This window comes from Lathamus discolor, chromosome 2 (genome assembly GCF_037157495.1).
Source record: "Lathamus discolor isolate bLatDis1 chromosome 2, bLatDis1.hap1, whole genome shotgun sequence".
In the NCBI taxonomy this organism is placed as follows: Eukaryota; Metazoa; Chordata; class Aves; order Psittaciformes; family Psittacidae; genus Lathamus; species Lathamus discolor.
In genome coordinates, this window is record NC_088885.1 from 148,208,575 (window position 1) to 148,227,073 (window position 18,499).

Below are 18,499 nucleotides of genomic sequence, written 5' to 3' on the forward strand. Positions count from 1 at the left end.
CCCATGGCAGGGGGGTTGGAACTGGATGATCTTAAGGTCCTTTCCAACCGTAACTATTCTATGATTCTATGTTCTATTAGTTATGTATATTTCTATAATCTTATCTAATTGGTATATACTAATTAGGTAGAATAATAGGTGAGAAGCAGCCCTTATGCCTGCGGGGAGAAGGGAGCATGCCCTTTATAGGTGTTGCTTCATTATGGACACGGTTCTTTTTGGTGCATGTTATCAAAAGCAGAGTGCAGTAATGTACCATATTGCCTGTTGCAGCAATAAGTTTTGGTCTGTCACTCTAGAAACTGCCATTTGGAATATGAGATGATCCAAAAGTACCTTATATTGCTCTCTGTGAAAACCTGAAGGGTGCATTTCATGTGTGTTATGAGGCTTTCTGAGCATGTCCTTCAAGCCAAGTCTGGCTGAGTAATTGTGTCATTTGGATGAACTCCTCTCTGCATACCTTAGCCTCTCACTAGCCCTGACCGCTGGAGGTGATGGTGAAATCAGAGGTATGTCATGTGTGTTAAAAGCTTCCGAAGCCAGCTATAACATACATTCAGGGATCCCAGAGAGGGTTTTTGATCATGGGAAGCAGACAGTGCAGGCTGGAAGTTGGGTTTACGTCTGTCCCCTGGCATGTGTTGTGTGTCCATGGTGGTGGTACAGGCAGGCACAAGGGGACAGTGGTCTGCATCTCCCTGTACATGGAGGATGGCTTTGATGTATTCTTAAGCCTGAGGCCAACCAGGCAAAAAGGAATCCTGTGCTCGTCCCCCCATAGTGCCCTCAGTGCTGCTCTGCAGTCTTGATGTATCTGGTCCATGCACAGCTGTGCTTGGGGTTGTGACACATGGAGGAGAGGGAGATGGTGACATCCAAACAGCTGCTGTGGTGGCAGTGGGGAAGAAGACAGTGTTTTAGCTGCTCCTGGTTTTGGTAGAGGGATGGGTGACTCCAAATCAGCATATGCAATTAGCAAGATATTTTGAGGGTTTCATAAGCTAGTTGCAAAAGGAGTAAACATGGAATAAACTCACTTATAAGGATGGGGAGCTTTTAGGCTGCAGCCCTGAGCAGCATCGCTGGGTTAGCTGTGCTGTGTAACACAGTGCTTACAGGTGATGGAGCAATGTTGTCATTGCTGTGTGTTGGTTTGCTTCAGGCTTGTGAAGGTTTGGCTTTACACCAGAGGCACCTGCTCTGCAGGAGGGGCCTTACCGTGCCATTGGCAGTGGCTGGGGCTTCCCATTCAGCAAATGTGAAAAATCAAACCCCAACTAGTAGGTTTAGCTGGTGAATTAGCCCTGCACATCGCAGTCCCTGCTTCTGACACATGGCCTTTCAACTTGTCACTTGTCTCCCAGCAAATACATTGCTGTGCCCATCATAGGTATGTGTCATAGGTATGTGTTGAAACTGTTGCTTCTGCTCTGATCTATTTACTATGCTGTGTGATATGTCAGTGAGACAGAGCACTGGGCTCAAGTGTCATGTCCTCTTCCATGGCTGCCTGAAACATACGCTTGTAAATTTAGCGGCAGTACCATCAATGTAATGAGCCCTGCACCACATACGGCATCAATAGCACAACAGCTGCTGGAAAATTGCGGAGTCCCTTTCCAAGATCTCTTCCCAACACCGTAAGTGCCACAGTGATGCCATACCAACCGCCCGCTGGCTATTGAAAGCCTCCCTTAAAACACACTGCTTTCATGCTGCCTTCAAACCCTGGGGTTTTGTAATAAATGATTTCAAAATTCATCACTTCTTGCCCCTGCAGTGCATGTCTGTGGCCTCATGTGGTCCTGGTGTAGTATCTGCTCAGGTGGAGACTGCTCCTGGGATGCATTGAGCATTACAGCATGCTCACGTTTTGTGTCATGGTCTGTTCTGGGGGAGAAACTACCCTCTTCTGTGCAGCCCCATCAGTTGCTATCAGTCAGCTCACTTTGCTTTTCAGGAGGCTTTAGCAGGATTAATGTTGCTGGCACTGTCCAGCACTGCTCTGTGCCTTTGCTCTTCCTCAAACACTCAGCCTTGAGAACTCTAAAAAGAGGGACAATCTCCACGGATGCCTCTCAGGAAACACTGCTGTTCAAAGAGTTCATGTAATTAGCTGTGCTTTCCTTTTGGGATACCACCTAATCTACTTGAGCGAAGGAGCCAGTTTGTTTCAGTGAGGCGAGCCAGAGCATTATGTAAAGACCTTGGTGTGTGTCCTCGTGCTTTCCCTGGCTCTTCCTGCTGGTGGGAGCCTTGGCTGGGATGGCACCGCAGACCCAGATAACACCATAGCTGACGTGTTGGCCAGGGTTTAGGCACCAGTGCTGTGTCAGACACCTGTATGAAATGCGTAGGACTTCCTTTTTTTTTCCCAGGACGCTGAACTCCTGGGAGTCCCATCAAGTTGTTTGGAGATTTGTGCACTGGACACATCTGAAAATTAGTCTGTGGCTGCTTTACAAAGGCTGGATTTTATCCAAGCAGTTGGAAGCTCAGGAGGGGGAGGCTTTGTATTCCTGTGAGTGAATTTGGTGGATTTTTTTCTTACTTGGTCGAAAGGATGACCGATAGCGTGGCTAGATCCACGCACACTGCCAGCCTGTGTATCCTTTTCAGTGTGGAAAGTGGAGGGTGGCTGGTGTTCCTCTGCTGCTCCTTATCCCCTTATCTGAGACCCTCTTTGGCAGGGGCTGGTTCCACATTGCTCTTTGCACCTTCAGCATTGCAGTGGTTAACCTGAGGCAAACCGTGTTTCATAGGAAGTCCAAGAGGGTAGTTACCCCTTCGCAAAGGTTGACCACATTCTGGTGGACACCACTTGCTCTTTGCCCTCTGCAGAAGCACACTCAGCCCTTTTCCTGAAGGGGTTGACCAAAATTTGGCTGACTGCATGAGTTGAAATGAATGAGTTTAAGGTTTAACCTTAAAACAGATTTGTCCGCAAGGGGCTACTGACAGAGGTAGTAACGTGTTGTGTTGCTTGTTGTTCTTGAGCTACTGATTGTAAAGCATCTAGCTTATTGCTTAAAATTGCTATTTTCATCATAGTGTAAATGGCTGGTAAGGAGTTTTGAAGCATATGTGTTGACTCATGGAGACAGCAATATTTAGCACTTACCTTTTTCTTTTTTTCTTTCACCTTCAAAGAATTCACAGCTAATAATCCTCCTAACTCCCCTTTGAGCAGGGAAATACCGTGTAAACCCTTTGGGACAGGGATTGGGGCTTGTTTAGTTTTGTAGCACTGAAGTTGTGATTGAAGGAAAACTGTTGATCTGGGAAAACCTTCTTGCTATAAAAATCATGCCTAACAGTCATAGAGATACTACTTCACATGAATAGCTCAGAAATGCTCAAGAAGGTCTTGGGATCAGGATGTTTCTAGTGCTAACAGTCAAACCATATCCTGTCATTCTCAGATTTATGGAAAACAGTTTTATCTGTCTCAAGAGGTTTTCTTTTGTTGTTTAAAGTTCCATAAATCTACATGGGAGATCTTAAAATTGGATGGGGACTGTGTGACTGAAGCATTTCTGAGTTAAGTTGTAACTTGAAGCATAAGAAAATAAAGGTTCTCTTGGCTTGTTGCATTAGTAGGATATATTTGAACCAATGTGTTGCATGTCATTAAACATATGGTGAATCACATCTGACATACATGCCAAAAAGAGTCTGAGATAATGGGACCAAAATGTCATGCAGTAACAATATTCACATAACAGAGTCATTTCCTGGAATATAATCCTCCGGGAATGTAAAATTAAATTTGAAAATGTATCCCCATTTCTGTCTTGCCCCTTGTAACATAAAACCACTGGAAATTGTTAACCCCTTACTTGTTCTTACAGCAACTTTTGAATGTTAAGCCTCTTGCTGGGTCTTGTATGCCTTCTTTCTACCCACCATCACCTGCCAAAGGGCAAAGCGAATCCATGCACCATCTATCTATATCGTCACTACACCCATGCTGCCTGTAGTGGAGATTCCTCATAGAGATATGGATGTCCTCTGCTTTGGTCTTCGTGTCTGCCAGCTGTTCAACAGTGGGTAATACCACTGCTGTGTCTAATGTAATGAGAAAAATTCTCTGGGCTTGTTTGGGGTTTATAGGCTATATACAACTATAAAAGGTATTGTGTGTAGCTAAGTGTACTGCATGCAGTTATTATAGTGAATCGGCACAAATGGTGGTGTTCTCCAGGGTTATTATACACCTTAAGAAAAAATATAATCTACTCTAATTATGGTAACCTATCCTAATACTATGGTAATTAAATTAAAGAGATTGCTGAGGTTGTAGGGTAGGCTTTTCTGAAAGCTAGCTTCCAAACCTGCTCAGTCTGTCCCTAGTCTGTGTTTTAAATGTTGACCTCAGCTTCCAGCTAATCTTCTTTAACTTCCACATTGTTAGTCAAGCAGCTAATTCACTGGGAACTCTTACGGGCTCCAGTCTGTTTACACAGTCCTATTGAATTAGATTAGAGAAGCGCTGTGGAATTTGAAAGGAAAGGAGAATGTGGATTCATGCTCTTTCCTTTTTTGTAGCCTTTTTGAAGGAGGGAGCCTTGGGTGTCTTCATCTATGTGTAGATACAAATCTAGAGACCAAAAAGCCAGCAAAAAATGTGTTTTATCATTGCTGCCTTTACCAACATGCTGTTTGTTTCTTTCTCCCCCCTTCCCCTTGTCAACAACCCAAAAACCAGTCAAAGTGCATCCCAACACCTACTGTCTTCTCATCTGCCTATAAATCACCCTTTTTCCCCTGGGAAAACCCTGCACTGTCATCCATGTGCATGTGCACATGCAAAGAATAAACTTACAGTATTTATCCTGTTGGGACTGTATTAAAATGGCACGTGTAACATCATCAAAGCTCTAGTTTAAGCAGGGCAAATGGAAAACACCCTGCTGACCTAATGCCCATTAAAAAAATATATGTATCTGTAGCTGGTGTCAATGGGCTGCTTTCTTCTTTTCCTTTCTTTTCTTTTCTTAGCACTTCTCTGCATTCTCTTCAGAAGAACTTCAGTGCTGTGTTAAAGACATTACAAGTGCTTTTCATCTTTACCTTTTTTCTCCCCAATTTTACTTCTTCCCAGCAAGCCTCAAGGGTTTTTGTTGGTTTTTTATTTTAAAGTGATTGATTTATAGCTCTTCTACCTGCTGGGTAAGATTGACCCACTACAGCACATCTTCAGACTGCCCTTCCTTTGAGTCACTTGGGACTGCAAGCAAACAGAGGGCCAGGTTGAAAGGTGTTTCTTTCCTGGTGCTATTTACACCCTAAGGAAATGGCGAGTGCTGGTTTTGTATAGCTTGATACAGGTTGTGTGTATATGCACCTGCATCTTGAAGTGGGGTTGTCCAAGGAGGAAAGACTTCTTTTTCCCAACACAAACGCCCTCTTGATTTCATCAGGTCAGAATGAAATATCATTGTACTTCCCCCCCAGTCCTCTCCTTTTTCTCTCATAGTATGCTTTTGATGGGTTTTTGCTGTGTGGTTTTGGGGGTGTTGATGGCGGTTTTGTTTCTGCAGGCCTCAGGCTGTGCTTTGGTTCCTCTGAAACATGAGGTGTGGACCCTGTCTAAAACCCCTTTCCGTGGGTTAGGTAATTTATGGTTCTCCTTCTACTTTGCTGCCCCAGTCTCTGTATGCATGTCTGGGGCAGGAGACACCACCATGCCAAGAAGCAAATGGGGAAGGATGCCTTTCACATCACTTCAGTTGGCTGCAAGCTCAGTGGGCCAGGGGGGCTGTCCTGTTGTTTAGCATTTGAAGCCCTGAAAAGATACCTCGGGGCACTCTGGAAAGGGTTTGCATTTTGGTTTTTTTTTTCCCTATTCCTGCCATCTAATACCAACACTAAATTGTTTTGCCTTCAAAAGACAAACTTGACGTGCTGGGATGGCTGTTCTTCATCCTTTCTAAAGGATGAATCAGCCAGCACTGAATTTCCTCAGCTGGGTCTTCTGCTTTTATGCATTGGTCTGAAAACACTGACCTCAGCAGTTAGGCTGATTTATCCCACAAAAGGAGTAAAAATGTCTATTCTTGTTTGAATTCAGTTTTGAAAGAATAAGATCTAGAATTAAAAGCAAATGATGAGAAGAAAACAGAGAGGCCCTTTTTTAACTTGCTTTCCCAGCCCTAATATTGAGGCTCCGTTCTCACTCGCTCATGGAACATTTAAGACCAAGTCCCATGGATGTTGCCCTTGAACTCTTTCAGTTAGTGCCACCTTTCATCATCAGGGAACAGCTAGAGATGCTGTGTTTGAACCTTGGCAAGTGACAAAAGAGACCGGAGAAGATTTAGACACCATCCCTGCTCTGAAGGTAAATCAAACACGGGGTGCCCATCCTGTTTTGTCTCTCTCATCCTTTCTTGCCCAGGGGTGGTTTGGATGCGGTTAACTGATGTGAACCACCAGTATTTGGAGAGGAGGGGTTTGGGAGCCGATTTCAGCAGCTGGATCCAATTTCTCAGCAGCGTCGTGTGCAATTAGGCTGTGTTTCATCATATTCGCTTTATTTTAATAAGTGTTACGAGAGGACTGCTCAGTGACTGAGTGAGGATTTTCCATTACAGGCTTCGCAGCCTTTTCACGCTCCCTGGCTGTCTCTCCTCCTCTTGCAGTACCATGCAAGGGATAATTTTGCTGTAGAAATGAATGTTTTCAGAAGGAGAGCAGGGGCCTGTGGCTTGCATGAGCACCACAAGATTTTATTGGTTTCTTGTTTGTTGCCTCTGATTTTTACCCTTTAATTTACTGTTGTGGGGCCATAGGAGATGCCAGGGGAATTAAATGCTTTGGGTCATATCGGGTTTGATTCCTCCCCTAGCCAGAAGTAGCCCTCATCCACAGGGTCTGTCTCGCAGGAGCGTTTCTAGAGGCCACACAAATCGGGAGCTATGTGAGCAGTTTGTCTGGTTTCTGCTGATCTTCCCTCACCCCTGAACAATTCGGTGTGGGGGTGAAGGCAAAAGGCATTGGAGGAGAAGCAAATCACCACCATGAGACAAAGAAATCAGGAAGAGGAACTTCGTGGGGAGAAAAAACCAAAAGGAATGAAAGAATTCTTGTTTTGGTTTGTTTGGGTTTTTTTCTTGGGCTCCTCTCTCACGTGAGGAGCAAGCAGTAAGTCTTGATCTAGTTCCTTGAATATCACAAGTCCTGAGGCTGGAGTTGCTTCAGGAAACATTCCCGAGCAAGTGTTTCCCCATCAGAAGGCAGCTGGTCTGCTGGAACTGAAGCTCTTCACATAAACATGTGTTTTGCCACTGTGTTTGTTGGGAAAGAGGCTTGAAGCCCACAGTGGATTTGGGAGAGGTGATGGCTGATGAATGCTTCTCTGAGATGCTGTTTCGGATCTCTAACTCCAACCTTACCAACCAGACTGTTCTCTCTCCCCTTCCCCTTCTTATTTGGATTTTGGGGTCAAGTGGCTTACAGTAACAGCATCAGTTCTTGCTGTGGAATGTGTTTTTTCCTAACCCTCAGAAACTGTTGTGCAGCTAATCTTTCACGTAAAGCTTCAGGAGAAATAACCCTGGATTGCTCCAGTCTGGGTAGTCGTAGTGCTTAAGGCACTGTCTTAAGCAGGTGATAAGACAGGGAGGGAATGCTGCAGGGAAGGGCAGGGGCAAAATTCTTGGGAGCTGGCTTGTGTGTCAGCTTTGGATCCTGAGTTAGTTACGCAAAAGGTTTAGCTATGTGGTTAGGTTGAAGAATAGCCAAAGACGTGATGTGACAGGAGGTCTGAGCTCCCACATGTCTGGTGATGCTGAATTTCTGAAGTATTCATCCAAGGGTGGTGGGGTGTGTTTTGGAGGAAAGCTTGGAGCTTTCCTGGGAGCCTGACCCATGTTTAGTTATGCTACATAGCTATGCCATAGCAATGGCAATGGCCGGTTGGCCCTAGCAGAACATCAGGCACAGCATCCAGTGATGGCTGCTGGGGGCAGTGAGGGAGCTCACAAGCACCCTGCCTGCCCTCCACACTGGCCAGGCTGCCCATGGCGATGGTGGGCCCAGCGTGGTTGTCCTGCCAGTGCTGGGAGTGACACAGCTTGTCCTCCAAAAGGAGGTATCCCCAATGAGCATCCTGCTGTTGCATCTGAGAGCATGGCCCAGTTGCCTAATTCTACTCCCTTCTGGTGCGGAGAACAGTTTTGGGACTAAAGAACGTAATTTTCCATGCTGTTTAGGGAACAGAGTACGTTGACTGTAATTTACAAAGCAGGCAAGCCAACCAAACTGCAAATGACCGAGCAGCTGGTTAACAGTTGGAGCTGAGACAGGTTTTAGCAGCAAGGCTGTAGATGTGCTGCCTTTCCCTGGTGCGTTTGTTTCCCTGGGGTGGCAGGATTACCAGGCTGGAGTAGACAGCCAGAGCTTTTCAGCAGGCTCTTTACCTGCGCTCCTTCCCTGTGCAGCAAAGTCCATGCAGAAAAGCAGTTTCAGTGCTGGTGGGTTGCCATGGAAAGAGCTGCCACATTGCACTGGGTTCATAGTGGGGTGTTTGGTGGCTGTTTCATTGCGAGAGAGGGATTTTCACAAACATTACAAACCCAGGAGACAAACTAAATTAAGGCAAGCTGGTCACAAAATCGATGGCTCTTGAAATTATATCATTAAGGATGTCTTTCTTTTCTTTCTTCCCTTGGAAGGAGCGCACATGTGTTTTGGCAAACAAATACTGAATATTAGTGTCACTCTGGATTTTGATGACTGGTTGGTTGGAGCCTGTTTTGCAGCTCAGAGGAGAGGGTAGGAAGGAGGAGGGTTTGCTGGAGCGGGTGGGAGCAAACATAAGCCCTGGGCACACTGCTGCAGACCTGGTCCTGGCCTCCCAGAAATGAGAGAAGAAACCCAGTTTAACAGAAAAGAGAGGGGGGAAAAGGGATTTAGAAAATACTCTTCAGTAAGAAACTGTTTTAAGGAGCAGTTCTCCTCCTTTTCTACATTTCTCAAGTATTGCTCAAGCATCATTGTTACAGTTTGTTCATCTGGACGTGCTATGAAGTAGCCCTGGGGGGGTTGCAGGCACCAGGGAGACAAAGATGCCGATGCCTGCGATGACTCTGGCCCTGTACCGGGAATAGTGAGTATGCCCAGATTAAGCTGTGTGGGAGGAGATGGGAGGAGGCGACTGCCAAATGTACTTTGTCACACTTTAAGGTGTTCTGATGGCATACGCTTCCACTGGTAAGAAGTAAATGAATGGGAGGCTTTGCCAATTCTTTTTTGTTTGTTTGTTTGTTTGTTTTCCCTTGGCAGTTCATTCTCCAGCATAGTAATAATCTGTCTGGGTGCAACATGGTCCCTTTTGTGGTTTGGGAGCATAAGGGGCATTCCAAGCAGATGCCAAAGCATCCAGGCTTTGGATGGTCCAGATCAAACTCGGCTTTGGAAGCAGGAACTGGTTTGTTCTGCATCCCTCAATGTTTAAAACAAGAAGTGGAAGAAACAGAATGTGTCCTTTGTGGTGCGTTCTGTGGCAAAAGTCTGCGAAGGCAGGGACTGTGCTGTTCTGATTGTATTTACGAGTGTGTCTATTATTTTTTTAGTACATAATCGGGTCTTACAAAACTTCATTTGCTTCCAGAGATCCTTTTCTGCATGTTGCCAAAAGGAGCACTGCTTCTTTTGAACTGGGATATTAAATAATTTGTGAGTGACCTGGTAATCATCTCCTCTTTCTGTTGACTGGGTGAAATGAAAATGCAGAGACATTTGCACTGCACAAAATCCCACTCTTTTTCCAACAGCATCATGTCAGGATGTGCTCACCTTCTGTCCCCTGCCCTCTATATTGGCATCCTCTCATGGAGCTCCTGGTTGCTGGTCCAGGGACCCTTGCTGAAAGGGCCAGTTGAGGGAAAGGTTGGACAGGCTGGATTCAGAGCAGTGCTCCAGAGCTGCTGCACTGAAATAAATTCAGATATATATGTAATAATATAACACACATGCACACACAGGCTGTCAGATTAAGCACAAACGAATCACCTAATGTTAGATCAGATCTATCTGCCAAGTTTCTGACCTCTTTGAGGACAAGAATGTACCTGGAAATAGGTGATCCTTATATTCAGGTGGTCTTGTAGTAACCAGATAGCAATAAGCCCCCTTCAAAGAGACTGAGGGCAGAGCTTCAGCAGTCTGCCAGACCCATCTTTGCTGCAAGTCTAGTTATAGTTCACAGGAATTAGTACCCCAAAAAGCACTGATTGCTCCCCTCTTTCTCTTCCGTCCTGCAGTACTTGATGTTGGAAGAAGGATCTCATGTTGGGAATGGGGACAGTATTTGGGTTTGTGGGTTACAGTCACTGGGGAGTGTTTCTAACCCGGCTGTGGAAACCCAACTCTTTGTGACAAGGGGGAAGGATTGCATTGTGTGCCCAACTTCTGGCACGAACAAAGGTCCTTTGTGGCCGTGCCAAATTCTCCCAACAGCAGAACTGTTACTGTGCACAGAGGGCAGTGGCTCTGCCCTGTGACAAATCACAGCAGCAACAGGGTGCTGCGGGGAGGAAGAGGAAGCTCATAGGTCCCGTGATCCACAGGGGCAAAATACGTTTGTTTGCACTGCCTAATAGGTGCATGTAGGGATGATTAATAAACTGTGCACAACCCCCCCCCAAAACCTCGGAGGGACCACATGGAAAGACAGGCCTCATACACAAACACGGTTTTGAAAGGCTTTCTAGTTCTGTTTCTTTCTTTCTTTTAATGTAAAAATTCTATGTCTTACTCTGTGATTTTCATAAGATAAATATTTGATTGGCAGCATATTTGTTGGATGACAAGCAACTAGAGCAGTGTTACTTCATTACTGCCTTCAGCTACAAATAACTGTGAATTCGGTACTTCAAATGGTATAGACATCTGGAACATCAGCTGGCTTCTGATTTCCAATGAAGACAGTTGTTGGTGGCCTTTGGTCTTCTATTAGATGCCTTAAATGCCCTGTAAGCTGGGGAAGGTGTTTTGTGACCTTCAGAGAAGCAAAAGTATGTGGATGTTTCAAAGGATCTTGCTGGACTTGCTATTTATTATGTCTGCCTCTTTTGCTGAACATGTGGTAGGTTCTCTGTCACACAGTTAATAGGTTTATACTAACCCAAAGTGTTTTGTGTAAGTATGAGGTCTGCGTGCTTACTAAAGGAAGGAGAGATATTTAAATACGCTTTGAAAACAAAGTGCTGAGATACAATTTGAAACCAATAAGGGGCAAATGATGTGCAGAGGTGATCTAAGTGGGAATTGCAGAAGATGAAGTACAGCAGATGTAATAAAACAACTTCAACAGCCATAGCATGTGATTAGGATGATGGAAAACAGAGTAGCTAAGCATCTTTTAGAGGGTCACTTTTTCAGTATTGACCTCAGAGCTGACCAAGGAGCTAATGAAGGGATAATGTGGTGATGGTAGGAATGCTCTGCTTGTATTACCAACAGCAGGGAAAAAATATGCCCTTGACTGAAAGAGATGTGGGTCTACTCTTCCGCAGCCTCCAGAGCCAGAGAGAGAAGAGAACAATATGTTGATGGCACCCAGAGATTTCAGATGAGATGGGAGTTTCTTAAGGTCTTCATCACATGGGAACCCTCCCTAAAATACTAAATTTTCCCAGAATTTAGGGAGTGGTTGGAAGAGTTATTGAACTGTAATGTTCAGGCAAAGGAAGACCAGGAAGAATCAGTGCAGCTTCGCTAGCGATGTGCTTTGCTGCAGAGGAAGGTAACTTCTAGCTTGTGTAAGGACACAAGCTAAAAGGGAGGGAGGTTTGGCATCGTCGGAAGCAGACAGGCCCCTCTGCTGCGTGCGTGCACCTGGCCTGATGAGTGATTTCTGAAGGAAAGCAGATAGTTCAGACCTTTGATCTTCAGACTTTTGCTTCCTCCCATGAGCCTGCTGGTGAGAGCTGTGGTGGTTTTCTGACTTCAGTGCTAGTTTGCTGAGAGATTGGATTTGCCAGAGCAGAGTCCCAGCACCTTTATCAGGGGCTGTTAAATATCTTGAACCTGAGAGACAGGAGGAGAACCTGAATTTACTGGAGGATGGAGCAGTAGCCTATAGCACAGGAAACCTGGATGCAGTTTCCAGCCCTGCTGAAGACCTTGGGTAAGGCATGATTTCTGCACTGTCACTACCCCGTCCCTTTGGTGACAGAAAGGTGTAAATTGTCTTGAACATTGAACGAAGCCTTGGCCATGCTGTCTGCATGCCTTAATTGCCCATCTGAGCAGCGGGGATAATAGCAGTGCTTTAATTCACAGGTCTGCTGTGAGGATCGGTGACTTAACAGCTGTAAAGCCTCCAAATATTGGTCCAGAAGGATCCTCTGATCACCACAGGTCGTTAAGTATCTGAGGCAGACTCCTACATGAGGGGAAAGGACCCAGAAAAGATACCTGTTTTACATAGTTAGTGGAAGTCATGTTACTGCTTTTTGAGAAGAAAACCCACCAAATGAGGAACTGTGTCTTTCATGGTTTATTATGAGGCCATTTTTGAAACGCTCTTTCCTTTAAGCAAATAGAACACAATGAAATGTAACGCTACATGCAACGAGACTGAATGTTATTTACACCAAGATACTACCAAAACTCCTCAGCAGAACCAGATCTGCTCATCACCAGGGCAGAGGGAGCTGAGGAGATCAGACCAATGCAAAGCACTGCATTAGGCAAGTACTCTCCTGAGTACCTCATTCTGTACCTCTGGGTTCATCTGTATCACAGGAGTCTGCTAAATAGAGATGTGGGTTGGGAAATGCATGTGCATCATCTGCCAGCAGTTCAAGGTTGTTCATCTGAATTTGGCTAGGAAGGGGAGACCTGACCTGGCTGTTGGCACAGGCAGCGTGAGTGTCTGCAGTGTGCTCTCCTGAGCCAGCACATGCACCCCCAGACAGAAACATGGCATTTTTGATGTTGGATGCCTGAGGTTTGCCCCCTTGGTTCATCAGAGTACTGAACCCTGTGAGTTAGGCCAACAGCTGACTGTTCATGTGCTTAAAGTGGGAGCTGTCCTGAAGTGCTGTGGACTTCAGATTTGTCTGGTACCCTCTGGCTGTGTTAGGAGGACACTGGGTGTTCAGGTCCTGTGATAATCGGTCTGGCAAGTGTTCAGGGGCGGCTTGGCTTCGAAGGAGGTGTGTTGAAATTCCTGCTTCTGGAAATGTCCAGATGAATGTTTCCATTGCATCACTGTGCAAGTATTTAGTGTGGTGGGCTTGAGATGCTGTTCCATACCCCAAACCCAGCTTTTGGCCTCCTTTGATAGCATCTGGCACCATAGCCCAAGAATTCCCATTCAGGAGGTGGATAATTTTAGTTGTTACAATTATAAGCCGTGTTTTAAAAGGGGAAATTATTGTGTACTAAAGCTTTCCCTGGTGATGCAAAAGGTTTAGACTGCATAAGCAGTGTCAGTCTGGATGGCTTGAAGTGATAGTGGATGAGTTCACTGGAGCATAGATGAGTGGAGGGGGAAATGGGGGCAGGAGAGAAGAATGGCAGTGTTTGGGGGACACAGTTAAAACCATCGTGTGGGAGGGAAGACATTACGGTAGTCTGCTTTGTAGTGTTTTATCCTCTGATCCATACTCCTCATCGGGGAATGTGAAGATACAGAGAAGCCCCGGGGGGCGGGAAGGAAAGAGGTACAGTGACTCATCAGCTTTATAAATCACAACCATCTGCGTTTTCCTAACACATCGTGAATGAGTCAAAGGGGGAGGTGTGCAGCTATAGACACACGCAGGTTACTAATGTTTTGTGTTAATTACTGAGCTCCTTCCTCTCTTCTGGGAGCTCCGTAGACTCCGTCAGTGCTGCTGTTGAGTTGGATGAGGCTGATGCAAAGGCTGCTCCCCAGATTGGACAGAGTTGGCTAAAACATCCTGTAAGTCTGCACGTGTTGCCTCTCTTAGGACATGACATCCTGGTGACAGATTTTTTCCGCTTTCTCTTTCCCTCAAATCTAAACCCTTCTAAGAAGTGGTCACCAAATCATGCCCTGGCCTCAGCCCTTACTCCTTCCCCTTGGTCAGGTCCTCTGGGAGCTTTTCTCTCTTTCCTGCTGTGATATGTGTCACGGTGCTGCCTGGCCAAGAGATGTGGGGCTTTAGGGGCTACTTCTTGAGAAGTGAAAGCTTGTTATTGAGAAAGTTAGAGCTCATTTCTCCCCTGCAGCCATGCAAGGAGAGATGCCCAGAATGTGCGTGTGATTTTTACTTGGGTTTCCCCTTTGCAGTTCACCTGCAAAAGCGTTTGTGAGTGCCTTGATAATTCGACTTGGAAGAAACTGACCCTCAGCTGACTAAAGGCAGGGTGCTGGAGGTTACCATAGCAGGAGAGTTTGCCAAGGGAGACAAGCAGTGGGAGAAATACTAAAGCAGGAAATTGTATTGTTTAAGTTTTGTAAGCATGTGGAGTAAAGAAATCAAATTACTTGATTCTGTGATAGCTCATCTGATTTCTGTTTTGAAAGTATTTGACTGATGGCGTCCCTATAATAACAGTAAATCTGAAGAAAGAATATGTAATAACTTATACATTTTGTTACAGGAAATGTAAAAAGCTGTAACCTGCCTAGATGACAGTGTCATGGACTGATGGATGACACAAAAGAGAAAGGGGACTAGATATTGCTGTTATTTGATCTTAAGAAATGGAAAATGATTACTAAAATTTGTTTAAGCAAAGAATACATTTTCAACACCCCTCGCTTTCCCAGGAACAAAAATAATTCACTCTTTCAAAACATATCTGAAAAGAAATAAAGTTGAACATTCAAATAGAATAAACTATTTTTTCCTGCGTAAGATTGAAGAGGGGGTACATCCGGGTTTTACCCATGTAGCTGAAGATAATGCCTACAGCTCATTTTTGGTTTGTGTCTGTGACGATCTCGTCCTCCCACCACACAGTGTGGATGAAAACTCAATAGGAAGAATTACTTCAATCTAGTGAGTTTAATCCAGTCCGATGATGAGCATTCAGTGAGCTGCACAGACAAGTAATTAAACTAATTAGAATGGATGTTTTTATAGTGTTGCTATTTCTCTCTTAAGAAATCTCTTGGTCTTTATTTCTCTCTTACGAACATGCAAGTACCCACCCTAGGAGTAAACACACACTGATTGAAGGAGATGATTCTGACAGGGTACGTGACTCATCTTGGGAGCTCGCTGCCATTGAAAGCCACTGATGGAGGGCGCTGGGCAGAGGTTCAGCCCCCCTGCAGCTGTTGACAATATCTGATGGTGTATCTGGCTGTGTCTTGCATGGGTGGTTCAAACATCTCTACTCTGCTGTGGGGATAGTTCACCTGCAGTACTGTGTCCAACTCTGGAATCCTCAGAACAGGAAAGATATGGACCTGTTGGAGAGGATCCAGGGGAGGACCACAAAAATGATCAGTGAGATTAAGCACCTCTCCTATGAGGACAGGATGAGGGAGTTGGGGTTGTTCTGCCTGGAGAACAGAGGACTCTGGGGAGACTTTATTGTGGCCTTTCAGCTCTTAAGATGGGGAGAGACTTCTTAGCAGAGTCTGTTGAGGTAGGATGAGGGGTGATGGTTTTATACTAAAAGAAGAGAGATTCAGGCTGGATGTGAGGAAGAAATATTTTATAGTGAGGCACAGGTTGTCCAAGAGGTGGTGGATGCCCCATCCCTGGGGACATTGAAGGCCAGGCCGGATGTGGTTCTGGGCAACCTGGTCCAGTTGAAGATGTCCCTGCTCATTGCAGGAGGGTTGGACTAGATGACCTATTTTTCCATACCAAAGGAGGGAGCAAGGCCCCAGGAGTTGCACCCTTTATCTCCCTTTGGGTTTTGAGCAGTCATAGATGTCACTGGGATTTTGGATCCGTTTCTGTCCCGTAGTGTCTGCATGTCAGGTGGAGGACACAAGCTGAGCTGTGTGTTCAGCAGGACACCGGAGCAGGTGCCTTTGGCAGGAGCATGCAACTACAAGGGAAAAGGCTTTTACCAGGTTGCCCCAACTTCAGAAACCAGTGGGAGCTGCAGCCCTTGTGGCTGCCTGTGTGCCCCTTTTCATGTGCAGGCTGTGGGTTACCAGCCCTTATTTGCTGGGAGAAGGCGGCGCTGGCTGGGAAGAAAGGAAACACGGAATTTTGTCCCCACCTTGGCACTCTGGTGCTCTCCCTCTTGCCTGTTGAGTGCCCCATCCACTCTGATGTGTGCCCTCCTGTAGAGGGGCCATCTCCCACCTCACCTGAGGTTAAGGCCACTGTCTTGGCTGGGACAAATGATCTTTGCTACAATATAAATGTATTTTTTTAGGGCATGAAGCAGTCCAAGTAGATTATTCTATCATTTTTCCACTGAAAACACTGAAATCAGGTCTAATCCAGTTTTTAGCAACTAAACTTGAGCCTGCATTTAAAAAAGGGGAGGAAAAAAAACCAAACCCAAGAAGCCAGTGATTGCAGATGAGTGCTTATAATAGAAAATTCACAGCACACAATGTTCAACTTCCCCTTTTCTGGGAAGTGGTTGGCCTCTTGCGTTCATACGCCACGCGGCACAGAAACCCCACCATATTGCCCGTGTCTTTAGCTTTGCAGTGAAGGTTTCAGTTCAAAGGAATAGCCTGTGAGTGGTGTACTCTGAAATGTGTCTCTTGTGTGGCACTGCCTGACACAACCTGTTCTGGTAAAGCCTACAGAGGGATGGGGGTTTTCATTCCAGAATATCTTGTGTTTTCCGGAATAAGCTCCTTTATCTCTACACAGTGGTCACATTGCAGCTGAGCTGTTAATGTAAAGAGGCCGCTTTAATGTGTGTTGGCACAGGCACACGGGTCTCCAGGGATTCCTGCTACTGTTGGTGCCTTTTGAAACCCTGTTTCATCCTCCCCTCAGCCCGGCTCCACCAGAAACCCTCACTGTTGTGTTACCTATGTGTTGTTGCAGTGACCGTGCTGCAGCGGTGCAAGGCAGAGGTGGGATGGTGTGCCGGGTTTGTTTCTGCCCCCTTTCAGATGTGTTGACATGGGGTTTCACAGGACCCGTTGGTGGGGGAGCCAGGCGTCCTGGAGGCAGTTTGATTTGCTGATTGCCTTTGAAAGGTGTGAGCCTCTGGTCCTTAATAAAAGAAAAATGATGATTTGCGGCTTCTCTGTAGGCAAAAATTCATGGCCAGGGCTCCCTGCTATGAACATCTACATGGGTTTGTTGGTTTTATTTTCTAATTAAAAATGTCTACGCTGACCTACGTGAAAATGTATAGGAATTTCAAATGTATTTTTTTACATGTCTGCAAAAATTATTGCTGTAATGATGTGTATACCTCCCCATTAGCCGTGTTTTATTCGGGTTACAAAGAGCTGCGGAAGTGTCGGCGCTCTAGGCTGCTCTCACTTAAATGCCGTTTTAAAAGCTCTGCTCTAGTTCACAAAACCTGCCTTTTTGTGGGTTTCTTCTGCAAATGGTTACAGTCCTGATCCACCACGCAGGAATTATTTGCCCTGGTTTGCTTCTGCTTATTCTCCTGCATATAATTAAGCAATGTTTTTAAAGTGTTTTATCACAGTGGAGAGCAACAGCACTTTTTTTGCTGTGCTAGCTGATGTGCTTTTTGATATTACTGAAGCAGCTGCATGCTAAAAACAGTTGTAAGGAAGGAAAAACATCACCCTAGGCATGTGCCTTTTTTGCACCATGAAATGCGTATCTCACCTCTCATCCTTGGATTTGTAGAATAGTATTACCGCAATGTTAATGAATGTGAGTTCAGCATCTGCGATATGGAGCAGGATGAGAGCTCTGCTCTGTGCTGCATGTGTTTGCATTGCTGCAGCCTTCATGGGTGAAGAGTAGATGGCTGTGTGGGGGTTATGATGCTGTCAAGTAACGTCAATTAATTTCTGCTTTGCTCTAACTCTGAGGATGTTACTTCTGTGCAGCCACTTAGGTTGGAGTCAAGCGTTATAAGCAGAGATGCTCACAGGGGGACACCCTTTTGAGGCCTGGGGGGGGGGGAGCCAGGGACCCCCAAGCTTGGAAGGTCACAAAAGGGAGAGGACCATTGAAAGTAGCCAGAAATGAACACAGTGGGGTTCACCCTGGTGTGGTTGGTCACACGTCCTGGAGGGGGTGGCACATTCTTCAACTCAAGAAAGAAGTGGTGCAGTGGTGTCTTTGCTTTAAGAAGTAACCTGAAGTGTTTGCAAGGCGGTGCGCACCAGGGCCTGACTGGCATCCAAGGGCACGGCATGGTATCTGTGTTGAGGTTTGCTGAGATCCATTTACTGCATGATGAAGTGGGATAACATCCCAAAAAAGAAAAAAGGTGAGACACATGTCTTTCAGTCCCCAAGTCCTTGCTGGTGAGCTCTGATTGGTGCTGTGCTGAGCTCCTCCTCTGTTACATCCCCAAGCTCGAGAAAAGTGCATGGGAAAGCTGTAAGGAGGAGTTTGTACCTCTGTGATATTATACATAATGTTCA

At 45.6% G+C, this 18,499-nt stretch overlaps 1 protein-coding gene across 9 annotated transcripts in view; it reads left to right on the forward strand.

Moving 5' to 3' along the window:
* Positions 1-18,499, forward strand: part of ZHX2 (zinc fingers and homeoboxes 2) — a 74,321-nt gene that overhangs the window by 41,076 nt on the left and 14,746 nt on the right. Inside the window, exon 1 of one of the 9 annotated variants that reach the window (XM_065668888.1) lies at positions 12,118-12,139. The exons of 7 other annotated variants lie outside the window; for them this stretch is intronic. The gene's annotated coding sequence lies outside the window, so the exon portion shown is untranslated. Of the gene's footprint in view, positions 1-12,117; positions 12,140-13,905; positions 13,925-18,499 lie in introns of those variants that run through there. One more of the 9 variants, XM_065668889.1, reaches the window with a different exon arrangement.